Source organism: Sorex araneus, chromosome 3, assembly GCF_027595985.1.
Source record: "Sorex araneus isolate mSorAra2 chromosome 3, mSorAra2.pri, whole genome shotgun sequence".
NCBI lineage: Eukaryota > Metazoa > Chordata > Mammalia > Eulipotyphla > Soricidae > Sorex > Sorex araneus.
In genome coordinates, this window is record NC_073304.1 from 47,865,402 (window position 1) to 47,879,856 (window position 14,455).

The following is a 14,455-nucleotide window of genomic DNA, read 5'->3' on the forward strand; positions in this document are numbered from 1 at the left end:
CATGACCAAAAAAAGAAACCATAAGCGGAAATAAAGATGTGACTAATGTAAAAGGAAAAAACTGATATGGCAAAAGATCAATTGCACAATGCATCACAGGTAAAATATTACTATTGGTAGTAGACAAAGGTCCCTAAAAATTGATGAGTAAATCAAGTTTATAGAAGCATAAGCAAAAGAAATGATAATTTACAGAAGAATTTAAAATATAAACCATATAAAATTTGCTGAATTTAATCAAAATATGTAGACATTAAAATAGAATACCATTCTCACCCATCAAATAACATGACCCAGTGATAACTAAAATATGTAGATTACAAGCCATTTCCTCTGACTAATGAAGGCCTGAACTGTTAGAACTTTCTTTGGGAATAATCTTGGCAAGATATTTTAAAACTTAAGATAACACTTGTCCTCCAAGATTTATAAAGCACCCACAAAACTCAACAATAAAGTAATCTAACAACTCCATCCAAATATAGGAAGAATAGACGAATGGACATTTCCCCAAAGAGAACATACAATGGCCAATAGGCAGTGAAAAGTGCTCATCTTTACTTATGATTAGTGGAGTGCAAATCACAACAATGTCAGAATGGAATATATTGAAAAATCTGGAAACATCCAGTGTTGGAGGTACGGGGTGAGAAGAACCCCCAGTCACTCTTTGTGGGGAATAAGATCTTGCTTAACTTCTTTGTAAAACAATATGAATATTTCTCAAAAAAGTAGGAACAGAACTCATATGTGAACCAGTGATATCATTTCTTGGCCTCTATCCCCCCAAACAAAAAAAATTATTTGAAAGAACCTATATGCACACCTATGTACAACACTTGGTACAATAGCCAAGATATGGAGACAACCCGAATGACAAACTACAAATGAATGTGTCAGTAAATTATGATCTATATACACAATGGAATACTATGCAACTATAAGTAAAGATAAAGTCATGCAATGTACTGCTACATGGATGCACTAGAAGGTATCAGGCTGATTAAAGTAAGTTTGAAGAAAAATCTCAACACAAAATGATCTCTCATATTTGGAATTTAAAGACACATAGGGCTGGAGCGATAGCACAGCAGTAGGGCATTCGCCTTTCACGTGGCCGATCCATCTTCGATTCCTCTGACCCTCTCGAAGAGCCTGGCAAGCTACCGAGGGTATTGCGCCCTCACGGCAGAGCCTGGCAAGCTACCTGTGGCATATTTGATATGCCAAAGACAGTAACAATAAGTCTCACAATGAGAGACGTTACTGGTGCCCACTCGAACAAATCGATGAGCAATGGTATGACAGTGACAGTGACAGTGACAGTTCAAGACACATAATACTCTGTCACTGTCACTGTCATACCATTGTTCATTGATTCCCTTGAGCGGGCACCAGTAATGTCTTCATGGTGAGACTTGTTACTGGTTTTGGCATATCAAGTATGCCACGGGTAGCTTGCCAGGCTCTGCTGTGCAAGCAGGATATTTTCGGTAGCTTACCAGGCTCTCCAAGAGGGGCAGAAGAATTAAACCTGGGTCGGCCGCATGGAAGGCAAACACCCTACTATCTGTGCTATTGCTCTAGCCCCAAAGACACATAATGAGGTAGCAATAAATAGCCAAAAGCAATAGAACTGGAGAATTGGTCCATAGAAGTGAGCTTGGGAGGTGGAGGAAATGGAAGGAGTATTTGGAATCTTGATGGGGGGAAGTGGGTACCCTGGTGGTGGGTGTGGTGCTGAAGTGACGTGAGCACAAAGCTATCATTAATAGTACTATAACTTACAATATCTCATTAAAGAGGAAAAATACATGTGTCTTTCATTTCAATAATCTCTCCTTTTAAAAGCTGAAGCAGACTGAACCACTGTTACATAGTGCAGATTACTTAGGGAAGAAATATAACGACAATCTAGTGTCCCACTGTTCGTTTCTTGCCAGTGGACAGAAACCACCATGCACTCACTAATACAAATAAATTAGAGCACACTGATGAGGCTGGCAAATGCCTGAAACATTTAGACTTGATTTTGCTATTGAGTTATGCATAAACAAGTATTTTTTCCCAACTTTTTCCAACCTAACAAATTGGTATTCTTACAAGTTATTATATATTTAGCAAACATAAAGAAAAATATAGAATGATATTCTTCATATTATTAAACTTGGGCAAGGGATAAGGAAAAGAAAATGGAAATTAAAAAAATTTTATGCAGTAATCATTGTTTTACTTATTAAAAATTCTGCCGTTAAATGATCTAATAATGGTTAAATAATAAGAGAAAAGAAATAATGCTCTCCAGCTGGATAGTATTTAAAAATATATCTATAGGCAGAATCTACAGTAATGGTGCATTTAACTTTATCAATGTCCTAAACAAAATATGACTTAATTCTCTGTCTTTTCCATCAAGCTCATTTAAAATGAAAACTCAAACACTGTTATTAGAAAAATATATATTCCAGTATATCTGCATCAAAACTAATCACTGTATTACTGTCATCCCGTTGTTCGTCGATTTACTCAAGCAGACACTAGTAACATCTCTATTACACTCAGCACTGAGATTTTAGCAGCCTTTCCTTACTAGATTGGAGGCTCTTTCAAGGTCAGGGGAGTGAGACCTATTGTTACTGTTCTTGGCATATCGAATACGCCACGGGTAGTTTGCCAGGCTCTGCTGTGCAGGCAGGATACTCTCGGTAGCTTGCCAGGCTCTCCAAGAGGGATGTATATATCTATTACTGTATTTTGGATATGAATATGCAACAGGGAGCTTTGCCAGGCTCTCCCGTGTGGGCAATAAACACTTGGTGGCTTGTCAGGTTCTCCGAGAGAGAGAACTAGGTTATTAGATGTTGGGAGCTTCAGGAGCTTGGTTTTATAGTTTCTGGATGTTGGCCATTGATGGGATTACACAGCCTGGGGAGGAGAGGGTGGGGAGAGAGGCAGTCTCTGGTGTGACTGCCTAGTTACTGGAAAATAGGGGATCTGGGAGGAAGAGGCTCAGTCCCCATCAGAGCAGCCTTGGAGATCTCGGCCCTGGGTCCCGCACACCTGGGTTCCTCCGCTGGCTCCCCCATGCGTGAGGCTTGTTCGAACATGTGGAGAGTGGCCCTGATCATGGCCTGTGGCTGGGTTCCGGAGGTCCTCAACTGTTGAGGCTTTGCTGAAGGCAGGGGAGGGAAAGGCAATCCTATATGTGCGTGCTTCAGCAGGACATATACTAAAATTGGAATGACAGAGATTAGCATGGCCCCTGCGCAAGGATGACATGCAAAATCAAAACTAATAGAACTAAAAATTCAGAGAATACTAAGTTTTGACAAGTGGGCCACAGGAACACTTTCATACTGCTGATGAAAAATAAATCAGTATAACCACTTTAACATAATGTGATATTACCTAGTAATGTTGAATATTGCATTTTCTATGACCTAACAACTGAATGCTAAAGTACATGTCCTAGAAAAACTCCAGGATGTGAACAAGAACACATGCACAGACTGTACAGGGCAACATTTTCATGAGAACAAAAAGCTGGAAGCAAACCAAATGCCCCAAATGGGGTAGACTAGATAAAGCGAGGGATATTTCATAGAGTGAAAGAACAATACTGACATAATAATTTATGTGCGATAGCAATAAAAATGCTATCATACATCTACCTGAATGAATCTTAGATCATAACGTTGAGCAAAAATTCAAGTCAAAATAAAATCATGATTCCATTCCCCAAACAGGCAGCACTAAACAATAAATATAAGGAAAAGCAGGGAATTTTTTAAGACTATTTTTTCTAAGAAGGGGAAGAAAGGAGGACAAGATCAAAGAGTAGCACATAGATGTCTTCAAAAGTAATATTTACCAGCAAAGGGGAGTGGAAAGTCAAAGACATGAGTGTTTGTTTTATTAATAATCCTTCATTTGTGTGTACACACACATATTTTCTTTTATAGCATGGCCTATTTCATGCATGTGGCATGCACATGCACACACACACAGAACCTATGTCAATGTCTGCTCATGCCTAAAAAGCCTTTTTCTAGTCCTAGGAATGTCATTTAATCATCTTGCAGGCACATTTTGCATTATAGGTATGTAATATACAAATGAGCAGATATAGTCCCAGAATGATACTCAAAGGAATATTCCAGGAGTCATGGTACTCTGGTTAAAAAGGAAAGTTCTGGGCTGGAGCGATAGCACAGCAGGGAGGGCATGTTTGCCTTGCATGCGGCCAACCCAGGTTCGATTCCCAGCATCCCATATGGTCCCCCAAGCAACACCAGGAGTAATTCCTGAGTGCAGAACCAGGAGTAACCCCTGAGCATCGCCCGGTGTGACCCAAAAAGAAAAGAAAAAAAAAAGGAAAGTTCTATGCAACTTTCTGTAGTGCTCCAGAAGCTGAAGTTCAGAGTAGAGCAGAAAACTCCAGGTGAACACATAAAATTTTTTTCTTTTGGGGGGCGGGGGCAGGGAGGGGAGGAGTAGGGCAGTTGCTTTCTTTGTTGGGCCACACCTCAAAAAGTGGTTCTCGGGACTTACTCCTGCTTGCACTCAGGGATCAGTCCTGGTGGTTTTGGGGTATGGGGTGTTGGAGATTAAACCCGAGTCAGCCGTGTGCAAGGTAAATGCCCTATCCACTGTACTATCTCTCTAACCCCAACGGAAACTATTTTCAAGTTCCTTGAGAAAGCAAAGGTAACATTTCTGAGTAGTTCTTTGGGTTTTATCTAATGACTCCAAAACTCAAACCGTGACTAGTAAGATTTTTGTGAAAAGCAGGGTGGTAAGCCCTTTTCTCCCAATGGTAAATTATTACGAGGACCCAGGAAACTCTGCTTTGGGGGTGAGTGAGTAGGTGGAGCTCCATTAGCAGATAGAACAGGTCCTGATTTGCCACGCTGAGCAGTTAAAAGAGTTTTAACTTCCACCAGGTGAAGGAAGACAAGTAGAAAGGGAGGAAATCTGTCCTTCTCATTCTCCACAGCTGCTGGAAACCAAGGCAGCAGACTAAATCAGAACGTCTGGCCTCTTCCTTTCCAAGGATTATTTTGAGTATTTCGACTTCATTCATTCTATTTTCTTTCTTGTGTTAAGAGTTTGGTAAATAATCTGATTTAGCCAAAATGCCTTACTGACAGGATATCCTGATTTTAGTTAACTAACCAAAGCTAGAGGAAAGAGTGATTAGAATATGAACATTATCTTTAAAACAAAAGACAAAAAGTAAAATAACCACCAGGAGTTTTATCATCTCAAGTAAATAAAAACAACAGAATGTGGAACTACCTTCCCAAAACATCATATATTCACAGAGGTGATATTTTTACTTCCTAAAGCTAGAAAGTTCTACTTTGCCTTCAAGACCTGGAAATGGAGATGGAATGAGTAAGGTAAAAGGATTTACATTTTTCCCATCAACAATGAAAAGAAAGAAATTAAATATACTCTCCTTTCAGCATGTTTTCTCTGAGTAATATATTAAAGCAACTTCTAGAAAGGATAGCTTTGAGTTGAGTAGAGAGATCAATAAACAGCAGTATGTGTTTGGAAAACAGAAGGCCCACATTTAAACCCCAACTCCTGGGCCTGAAGAGGTAGTACAGCTGGTAGGGTGCTTGCCTTGCACACGGGTGATCCGGGTTCAATTCCAGGCATCCCATATAGTCCCCTGAGCACCGCCAAGAATAAGCACAGAGCCAAGAATAAGCCTGGAGCACAGAAGGATATAACCCTTCCCCCTAAAAAAAACCCCACACCTCATGGTTCCCCAATACCACCAGGAGGACCTCACAATATATATTCAGAAGAAGCTTCTGGACATGAATAAGCTTGGTCCCCTAAAGAATCAAATATAATGCATACACTATAAAACTGACTCCTCTAAAATACACAAAGCAGCATTTTAGAATATTCAAACTTGTATATTCATTACCATGATCAAGTTCCAGAACACTTTCATCACCCCGCAAAAGAAAACCCAGACCCATTAGCGGTCACTCCTCATTTCCCCCTTCCTGAAGTCCTATAATCACTAATGTACTTTCTGTCTTCATGGATTTGCTTACACTGGACATTTCAATAAACAGAAACATAAAACAGGTGGTCTGCTATATCTGGTTTATTTCACTTAGTGTACTGTTTTAGCACGAATCATTATTTCATTCATTTTAATTGCAAATAACATTGCATTGTACCAATGTGCTACAACTGTATTCAATCCACTCTTGAGGAACATTTAAGTTCTTTCCTCCCAGGTTGCTTGTTTATTATTAAGGACAAAAGAAAGCCTAGGAGGCAGAAAGACCTGGCCTTCAGCTCAGAACTCAACCTGGGGATTCATAAACACAATTACTGTTATATATATATACGCAGACTGAATTCTTACAAACTGCACAATTCCTGAGGATGTTAATGATGATTTCTACTGTGATAACACAGAATATGTGAAAACTTTTATTCTCATATTATTAATGAGCAGAGAGTCTCTTGCCCACACGCCTGGCTATCTTCCCGGGGGCCCCTCGGAGGGGATGGGTTCCAGCTTCCCTCCTCACCCCGAGCAGAGCTCCCAGCGGCCGAAGACCACAGGCACCTAGCTACAGCCATGCTCAAGGCCCCTCTCCACATGTTCGGACAGGCCTCATGCATGAAGGTACTGGCAGAGGAACCCAGGTGTGTGTAATTCCATCAACAGTCATCATCCAGAGACTTAAAAGCAAGCTCCCAGAAGCACAGGGCCGCAAAGGCTATCTTGTAGCCTACTTCTCCCTCTGGGAGAAACTGGCAAGCTTCTGAGAGTTTCCTGCCCACATGGGACAGCCTTGCAAGCTTCCCATGGTGTATTCATATGCTAAAGCCAGCAACAAACTGGATCTCATCCCCCCGACCCTGAAAGAGCCTCCAGTGCAACATCGACATCGTTGAGAGGGCCGAGCCGAGAGAGACTTCTAAGATCTCAGGGAAAGGACGAATGGAGAGGTTACTGAGCCCGCTGGAGAAATCGACGATTAACGAGGATTTCGTGATTCGTGACTATTAATGAGATAAACAGAAGGGAAATGGAATTAAAACAAACTAATATCCTCCAAAAGATAAGAAGATAAACAGTGGTCTGCAAATGCAATAGAATACCACTCACTAACAAAAAGAATAAACATGATACATTATGTTTATGTCTCATGAAGACTATTCCACTGCAGTCATAAATTAGTATAAAATATTAACTGCACTTATATGAAATTCAGAAAATGCAAACTTGAGTGTGACAAAAAGCAAGTCAGTAGATGCCAGAAGATGGAGATGGGAAGGAGCTCTTGTTATTGGATGGGAGGGAATGTTTGGATAGATATTTTCATTATTTTTATTGTAGTTTGTGTGTATATATGTATGTATATATATGCACATATATATACAAATTAAAATTTATATGATTTAGCCTGCTATTTGTAACATCTACATACCTATAAGGTATTATGCTAAGCGAAACACATATAACAAAAGAACATATGACATCACTATTATAAGGCGTATTGGAAAAAAACTAACAAATGAGCTAAATAAAATAGTATTAAAACTTTAGACTATAAGACCAATTAATGCTTACCAAAAGGGCAGGAAGAAGGCTAGGGGCTGGAGGCAGAGACTAAGGGGACATAAACATTTATTTGCAATGATGCATACCTGAAACTATACAATGTTCTAATACACTGATACTTCAACGTAAAGAAAAAAGGAAAAGCAATTTAAATATGTATCACTTATTATATGTCAATTATACCTCAATCAGCCTACTAATTATGAACTATGCTTTTAAATAATATACTCCCGATAGAAGCATATAAGTAACTAAAATATGAAAAACACTGTCTTCATTTTGCACATACAGTTTCACTAATTTAGAAAAAAATCAAATTATTCTTATTTTACAAGTAAAGAAACTTGAGATTGTGCACATTCTGTAATTTGCGAAAGTGGTTAAATAGCACTGTATCACTGTCATCCTGTTGCTCATCGATTTGCTCGAGTGGGCACTAGTAATGTCTCCATTGTGAGACTTGTTACTGTTTTTGGCATATCAAATACACCACAGGTAGCTTGCCAGGCTCTGCCATGTGGTGCAGGATACTCTCGGTGTCTTGCTGGGCTCTCCAAGAGGGACAGAAGAATCAAACCCGGTCAGCTGCGTGCAAGGCAAATGCCCTACTCGCTACGCTATCGCTACAGTGGTTAAATAAGCTGAGATTTATTTCATTTTCTTAAACCCAATGTCATTTCCTTTTTTACTGTTTCTACCAGTAGAAGTGCTGGGTCCCAACATTTCCCAGGTCTGGGAACCTTCAAGTACATAGAAGAGTCTATTTATGTTTTAGAGTCATATTCCAAATTTGTTTCATTTGGAACACTGCATGCCTCCATAAGTATCTCTCCAATCATACTCAGTTGATTTATTTATTCTAAGTGTATCAGAATGATTAATATGGATTAGGTCAAGGTAAGTAATCTTTGTCTCTAGATCAAAGGAGTAAAAACAATTCATCTGAGATCAAAAGGAAGCTGGGCAAAACAAGAAACTGGCCACTCACCTCACTAGCCAAGCATTGTCACTAGTCAAGTGACAACAGTTATTCCTTCGATATGGGAACATGAACAACTGGACTCATCAAATGCCATTTGACCAACTATGACTTTGACTAAGAAAAATGTATGAAAAAGTTAAATTGTTATAACTATTATTTTGGTAAAACTTCTAGATTTGGAGAGAGTTGTTTTTGTCATGCAAAACTTCCATAATAAAGGCCAACTCTGCTATAGGTCATTTACTTCCCTTCTAATCAATTTGTCATTCTGCTTCACCCAACTCTTTGCCCAAGTAAACAAAATAGCACGAACTCAGCAACAAACTTCCTTTTTTCTTGTCTTCCAGTTGGGCTTGGTTAAGGGATAAATAACTATATCATAGGGAGAAAGGAGAATCATTTCAAGGTATTTTCTCCCTGGCATTCCTGTCTGTAGAGTTCTCTTAGCTTCTCTTTTTAAAAAAAATTTTATTCGTGAATCACCGTGAGGTACAGTTACAGACTTAAAAACTTTCGTGCTTGTGTTTCAGTCGTATCTTCTCTTTTTAAGACACCCTCTGCTCCCAGCCTTCTGCAAAAGGGCATTCTTCCTTGTACTTTTTGTAAACTCATTATCTTGTAAATGTTTTTATTATTATGCTCTCCTAAGTTCATCTGTTTCAGGGAGAGTTATTTCTAATACGGCCAACATTTTTCTAAGTGCTAAGAATATGCCTTATTCAAAAAGCATTCTAAGTTCTCAGTTTATATGAAAGCACTGTAATTTGCAGGCATGATATCCAGTCCAGGCAAAGATAAACAAGATCGAGGGAGATGCAAAGTGGAGTGAAGTGGGTCCAACAGACCAGATTCACCACACACGCTAACCATAGTATAAAACAAGACAGATTCACAAAAGTTATAAGCAGTGACTATCTGGTATTATAATACTCTCCTTATTTTCTAAAATAGAGGTGGTAATTTCATTCTTGCAACTTTTCCTAGCTCAAAACAACACATCAATGAACAATACTTGCATTTATACAATATTTGAAATTTGTAAAGAGTGTTCCAATTAATTGTCTCTACTGATTTTTATTGTATTACAGATATAGTCAGGACAAAAATGTCATCCCCGTTTTATAGATCAAGAGAGTAAAACCTGGAGGTATCAGTTAGGAGTCTTTTAGTAATGTCTTGAATGAACATAGAAAAACAAAACAAAAATAAATTGGCTCACATGAATTGGGTTTACGGACTACAACTGCTTCTGGGTTCTTTTATTTCTCTTTGTCTATGACACTCTTTCTCTTTAGCTTCTTCTCTTTTTGTTAAACTCTACTCTCTTAGTATGGGGAATATTGTCTGCCATGGAGGCAGGGGGAGAGTGGGAAAGGGTGGGTATATCTGGTATATTGGTGGTGGGGAATGTGCACTGGTGGAGGGATGGGTGTTTGGTCATTGTGTGATTGTAATCCAAACATGAAAGCTTGTAACTATCTCACGGTGATTCAATAAAATTTATTTTAAAAAAACAAAAAACAAAATACTCCACTCACTTAGTTGACTAAAATGTGGCCTTATTGACTTTCTACCTCTGCTCCATCAAGATGAGTTGGAAAATTACAAGGTAACGATCTACTGGCTTCTGCAAGTTTGTGTGTCCACCCATTGAACCACCTCTGTGGTCAAAGGCTGAAAAACTGTGACTTCCCCTGTTTGTGTCAACTCTCCTCCCTGTGGTCAGTATCACCCAAACAAGAAAATAAACAGGCATAATATATCCACTCGGAAACTGGTGAGGAACAAGCCAGACATCCTAAATTGTACAGTGGGATCAAACAACTTATCCAGGGAGCAGGACCATAGCTTTCACCTCAATAAATGAATTTTTATTTTGATAACCGGATTGCATGTGTGACAACCTTCTTCTCCTATGCTTTTGCCTGACAATAGAGCCACATATGGGTTGCCGTCTTCTCTCTTCCCCACAGTCACCAGGTAGCCCAGTTCAAGACAGAGCCCTGGAAAGGCCCAAATTCTACTTGTGATCCTGTTCTTTATCAGCTATGTATGTGGGCTACCTCTGTTGACCACAACTTCCTCCTTTACCAAAAACCGGTTCTTGCATCACAGGGTCATCGAAAGGCCAAAGGGAAACAAAAGACTCCAGATGACTTTAAAAATTATTTTTAAAGGTAGCAGAAAGCTTCAAGGTTTATTGCTTAATTTCCATTCATAAATGTTGTAGAAGCTAAAACTACACATTCACCTTCTCAGCTCCCTTCCACGAGCCCTCTCTACAAGCATCACTTTGGTACTGACATTTTCCCTCTTTCATTTTTAAAAAGGCACTTCTCAAAATGAGGCATCAAATAATGCTTCAGAATTAAAAGATTTGGTCCAGAAGATAAGCTTATGAACAGATGACTTAATGACACTTATCGTGCTCACCTTTTCAAGAGAGATTAATTCAGAGATGGAAAATTTCTGGAAGAGACACAGAAAACTATTAATAGTGCTGTCTCCAGGGAGTGGGTCTACAAGTGATGTTTGAAAATAAAAGTCTATCTTTCACATATGCTTGTCTCAAATACTTGAATATTTTAATCTTACATGTTTTTCATAATAAAAAGAAAAAGAATTAAATGAGTTTTATCAGAGAGAAGGGATATAGTATTACCAAATATAATGCCTAAAATAAGCTTTCAATAAATTCTTGTTCATTGATCTCACTAGGTGTTTCTAGTCACCGCCTAGCCAACAAAATAAAAACAACATCACAAGACTAAAACCCAGATTTCATCTCTGTCATTATACATATTCTCCACTAATCACGTTAAGAGAACATTCATTACCACCTGCCAAGGATAGGGTTTTAAACTCTTACACCTTAACATAATACCCAGTGATAAGAAAACTTTCCTTCTCAATTCTCAGTAAGAAATTGAGCATACAACTACTGCTTTCTTTTTTTTTCTTTTTGGTTTTGGGGCCCTACCTGGAAGTACACAGGTTTACTCCTGGCTCTGTGCTCATGGATCACTACTATGGGTGTTTGGGGGATCATATGTCATATTGGGGATAGAACCAGGATTGGCTATATGCAAGGCAAGAGTCTTCCCGCTATGCTGTTTCTCTGGCCCATGGTTACTTAACTTTATTTCTTCTCTTTCTGTTGACACACTTCCTTATTAGTATCAGAGAATGGTAGACTTCTAGGGATTATTCTATTTTACAGAGTGGAGAGGGGTTGCATGATATTTTTCTAAGAAATGAAAGGTTACATGGCATGTGCCAAAACTAAGGAATGAATTTAAATAGTATTTTTTCAGAAGATGCAATAGCTTTCAAGTGTGGCTTATGTGCAGTGGCTAAGTGCTGTTCTGGTTGCCTAGTTACAGCTCTGCAGAAAGGTCAAAACGATTGTCTCTAAACCTAGAAGGAATAAAAATCCTTAATGTATCATAATTAACCCACGAATTATGCATTAGCCCCTATGTGGTCATCCCTTAAAGCATATGCCTGTTGGATTTTGATCAGGTGACCCCTCTTGGGGATATCTAAAGAGATATTTTAATAAAAGACATTTCTATATATGAAGTGTGTTACCTTGCTCACATTTCATTAAAATGTTTTCATATCTAAACTCATCCCATTTTATCATATCCAACTACTATCTGCTGCAATAGGATATTAAAAAATACTTTCATCTTGGTAAAACTTTTATCCTTTGAGAGGTAAAAGGGAGTTTAGTGTCTTTTATTTTATTTAAATTTTTTATTAGTGGGTGTCTTTTATTTTAAACTTAAACATTTTTTGTGATCAACTTTGCAGCATATAGACTATAATTTAGTGGCACTAATTCTGCATATCATAATTAACAACTAGTGCCATAGTTCTCAGATGTTCCTCTCTCACCCCTTGCAGAGGTGCAACACTAGATATCTTTGAAATTATAAGACGAATAACAGTTATGATCAATAAACACAGCATGAGTACATTAAAATGACTAAAACATTTCCCAGAATTTGAAGACAGGAAGAAATAATCCCCCACTCCCTGTAAATGAAGTGCCTGGCTTCTATTGCCGTGATGGTGGTGGTAAGTATCAAATCCAGAGGCCCCACATATCCTAAGCAGATGTTCTGTCAATTGGATCACATACCTAGCCCCATAGTTTGTTTTTTTAATTGAATCTCCATGAGATATACAGATACACAGCTGCTCATGGTCAGTTTTCTGTCATACAATATTCTAACACCCGTCCCTCCACCAGTGCACGTTTCCCACCATGAATATACCAATGTTCCCAGTTTCCCTCTCACCACCCCACCCTCCAACCTGTCTCTACTGTCTCTATGGCAGACACCCTCTCTCCCTCTCTCTCCTTCTCTGTCTCTCTCTCTCTCTCTCTCTCTCTCTTCCTCCCTCCCTCTCTCCCTCTCTCTCCTTCCCCTTTTGCGGTTTGCAATACAGATACTGAAAGGTTATCATGTTTATTTATTTTTTTTTACCAATTTTCAGCACACAGTTCTTATCCAGAGTGATCACTTCCAACCATATTTGTCATAGTGATCCCTTCTCTATCCCAATTGCCTTCTTCCCCAGTACTTGAGGCAGACTGCCAGTCATTGGCCCTATAGTTTTTAATCAAGGTAAAATTTGCATAAAATAAAATCAAACATTCATCACTTAAAACTATACAATTCAGTACCACTTACTCCACTCTCAATAATGTGTGGCTCTCATCTATATCCAATTCCAAGAAGCTTCTATTATTCACAAATAAAACTTGTACCCAGAGTAATCACGTAAATATCTTACTCTCACCTTATAAATATATTCTTTTCCTCTGATAAACAATTCTTCATTTAAACAATCTGGGTTTAAATTAAACCATAAGGTTGGTTTCATTTCCTCTGAAATTCAATTTATGGAAGAGAAAAAACAGAGGTCCAATAAAAAATTAGACTAGTCTTAGGCAAATGAATCTAGGATTGGGAGTACTGGAAGGGATTCAAAAAAGATTTAAGTTCCTTCTAGGTGAAGATCAAAAGAATTTACAGTCTTATCCATGACCTTCCCTTATCCTCTCTCCAAGACTGGTAGCACTCAATCTTTTTTTTTAAATAAAACAAAACAAAGCAAAAGTATTAAAAGAAAATTATCTAACAACTAGGACAGTTTAGAAGATAAGAAACAATATGTATTTTTAAACACACACACACACAAACCCTACCCTCTCTGAACGCCAAGTGCCCATGGAGAGGAAAGCTAATTTATAACACTTTCAAGCACGTTTATACTCTTTGCTTAGTCCCCCAGCTTGGAAAACAACAATCTCCAAATAATAGACAGAAATGCAGGCTCTCCGCCGAGATGTAACCCCAGTGGCTGCACATGTGCGGCCTCTCTGAGGCTGAATGAGCATGATTCCAGAGGCCATCTAAACTACTTTTGGTACCAGCAGCTTCTTGCAGAAATGTCTCTAGACTGAGAACTAAGCCTCGGCCTCATGCGGCCCCAGGAGGGGAAAGGTTTCTCTGTCTCCCCTTTTCCTTGCCAGGGGAGCATGGTGTGGCGACCGCTATCTTATGAGGACCACTACTGGGAGGTACAAGCTTGCAATGATGTAATTTCTGGCAGAAATTTCCCTGGACTTAGTTACTAAAATACTAAAATACAGAAATCCAAAACCACGCAGCCACGATAGTGACCTCATATCTCTTCATTTTCAGCAATGGAAAAGAAATTATCAAATGCTTCCTTTTCAGCAGGCCTGATTCTGGAGGGGCCAGGGGGAAACTCCAAACAATAATAGTGAGTTTTTTGTTGAAATATTGAATGTAACCAAAGTAAAGAGAAAGTAAAGTGAAATTTATCAG

At 38.8% G+C, this 14,455-nt stretch overlaps 1 protein-coding gene and 1 pseudogene across 5 annotated transcripts in view; one reads left to right on the forward strand and one right to left on the reverse strand.

Annotated features, from left to right (window-relative positions):
• Positions 1–14,455, reverse strand: part of GNG2 (G protein subunit gamma 2) — a 127,043-nt gene that overhangs the window by 84,808 nt on the left and 27,780 nt on the right. For 2 of the 5 annotated variants that reach the window (XM_055132398.1, XM_055132397.1), the window contains one exon: positions 11,022–11,057. The exons of the other annotated variants lie outside the window; for them this stretch is intronic. The gene's annotated coding sequence lies outside the window, so the exon portion shown is untranslated. The remainder of the gene's footprint in view (positions 1–11,021; positions 11,058–14,455) is intronic. 5 annotated transcript variants of the gene reach the window in all.
• On the forward strand, positions 3,210–3,309 carry LOC129403874 (U6 spliceosomal RNA; annotated as a pseudogene).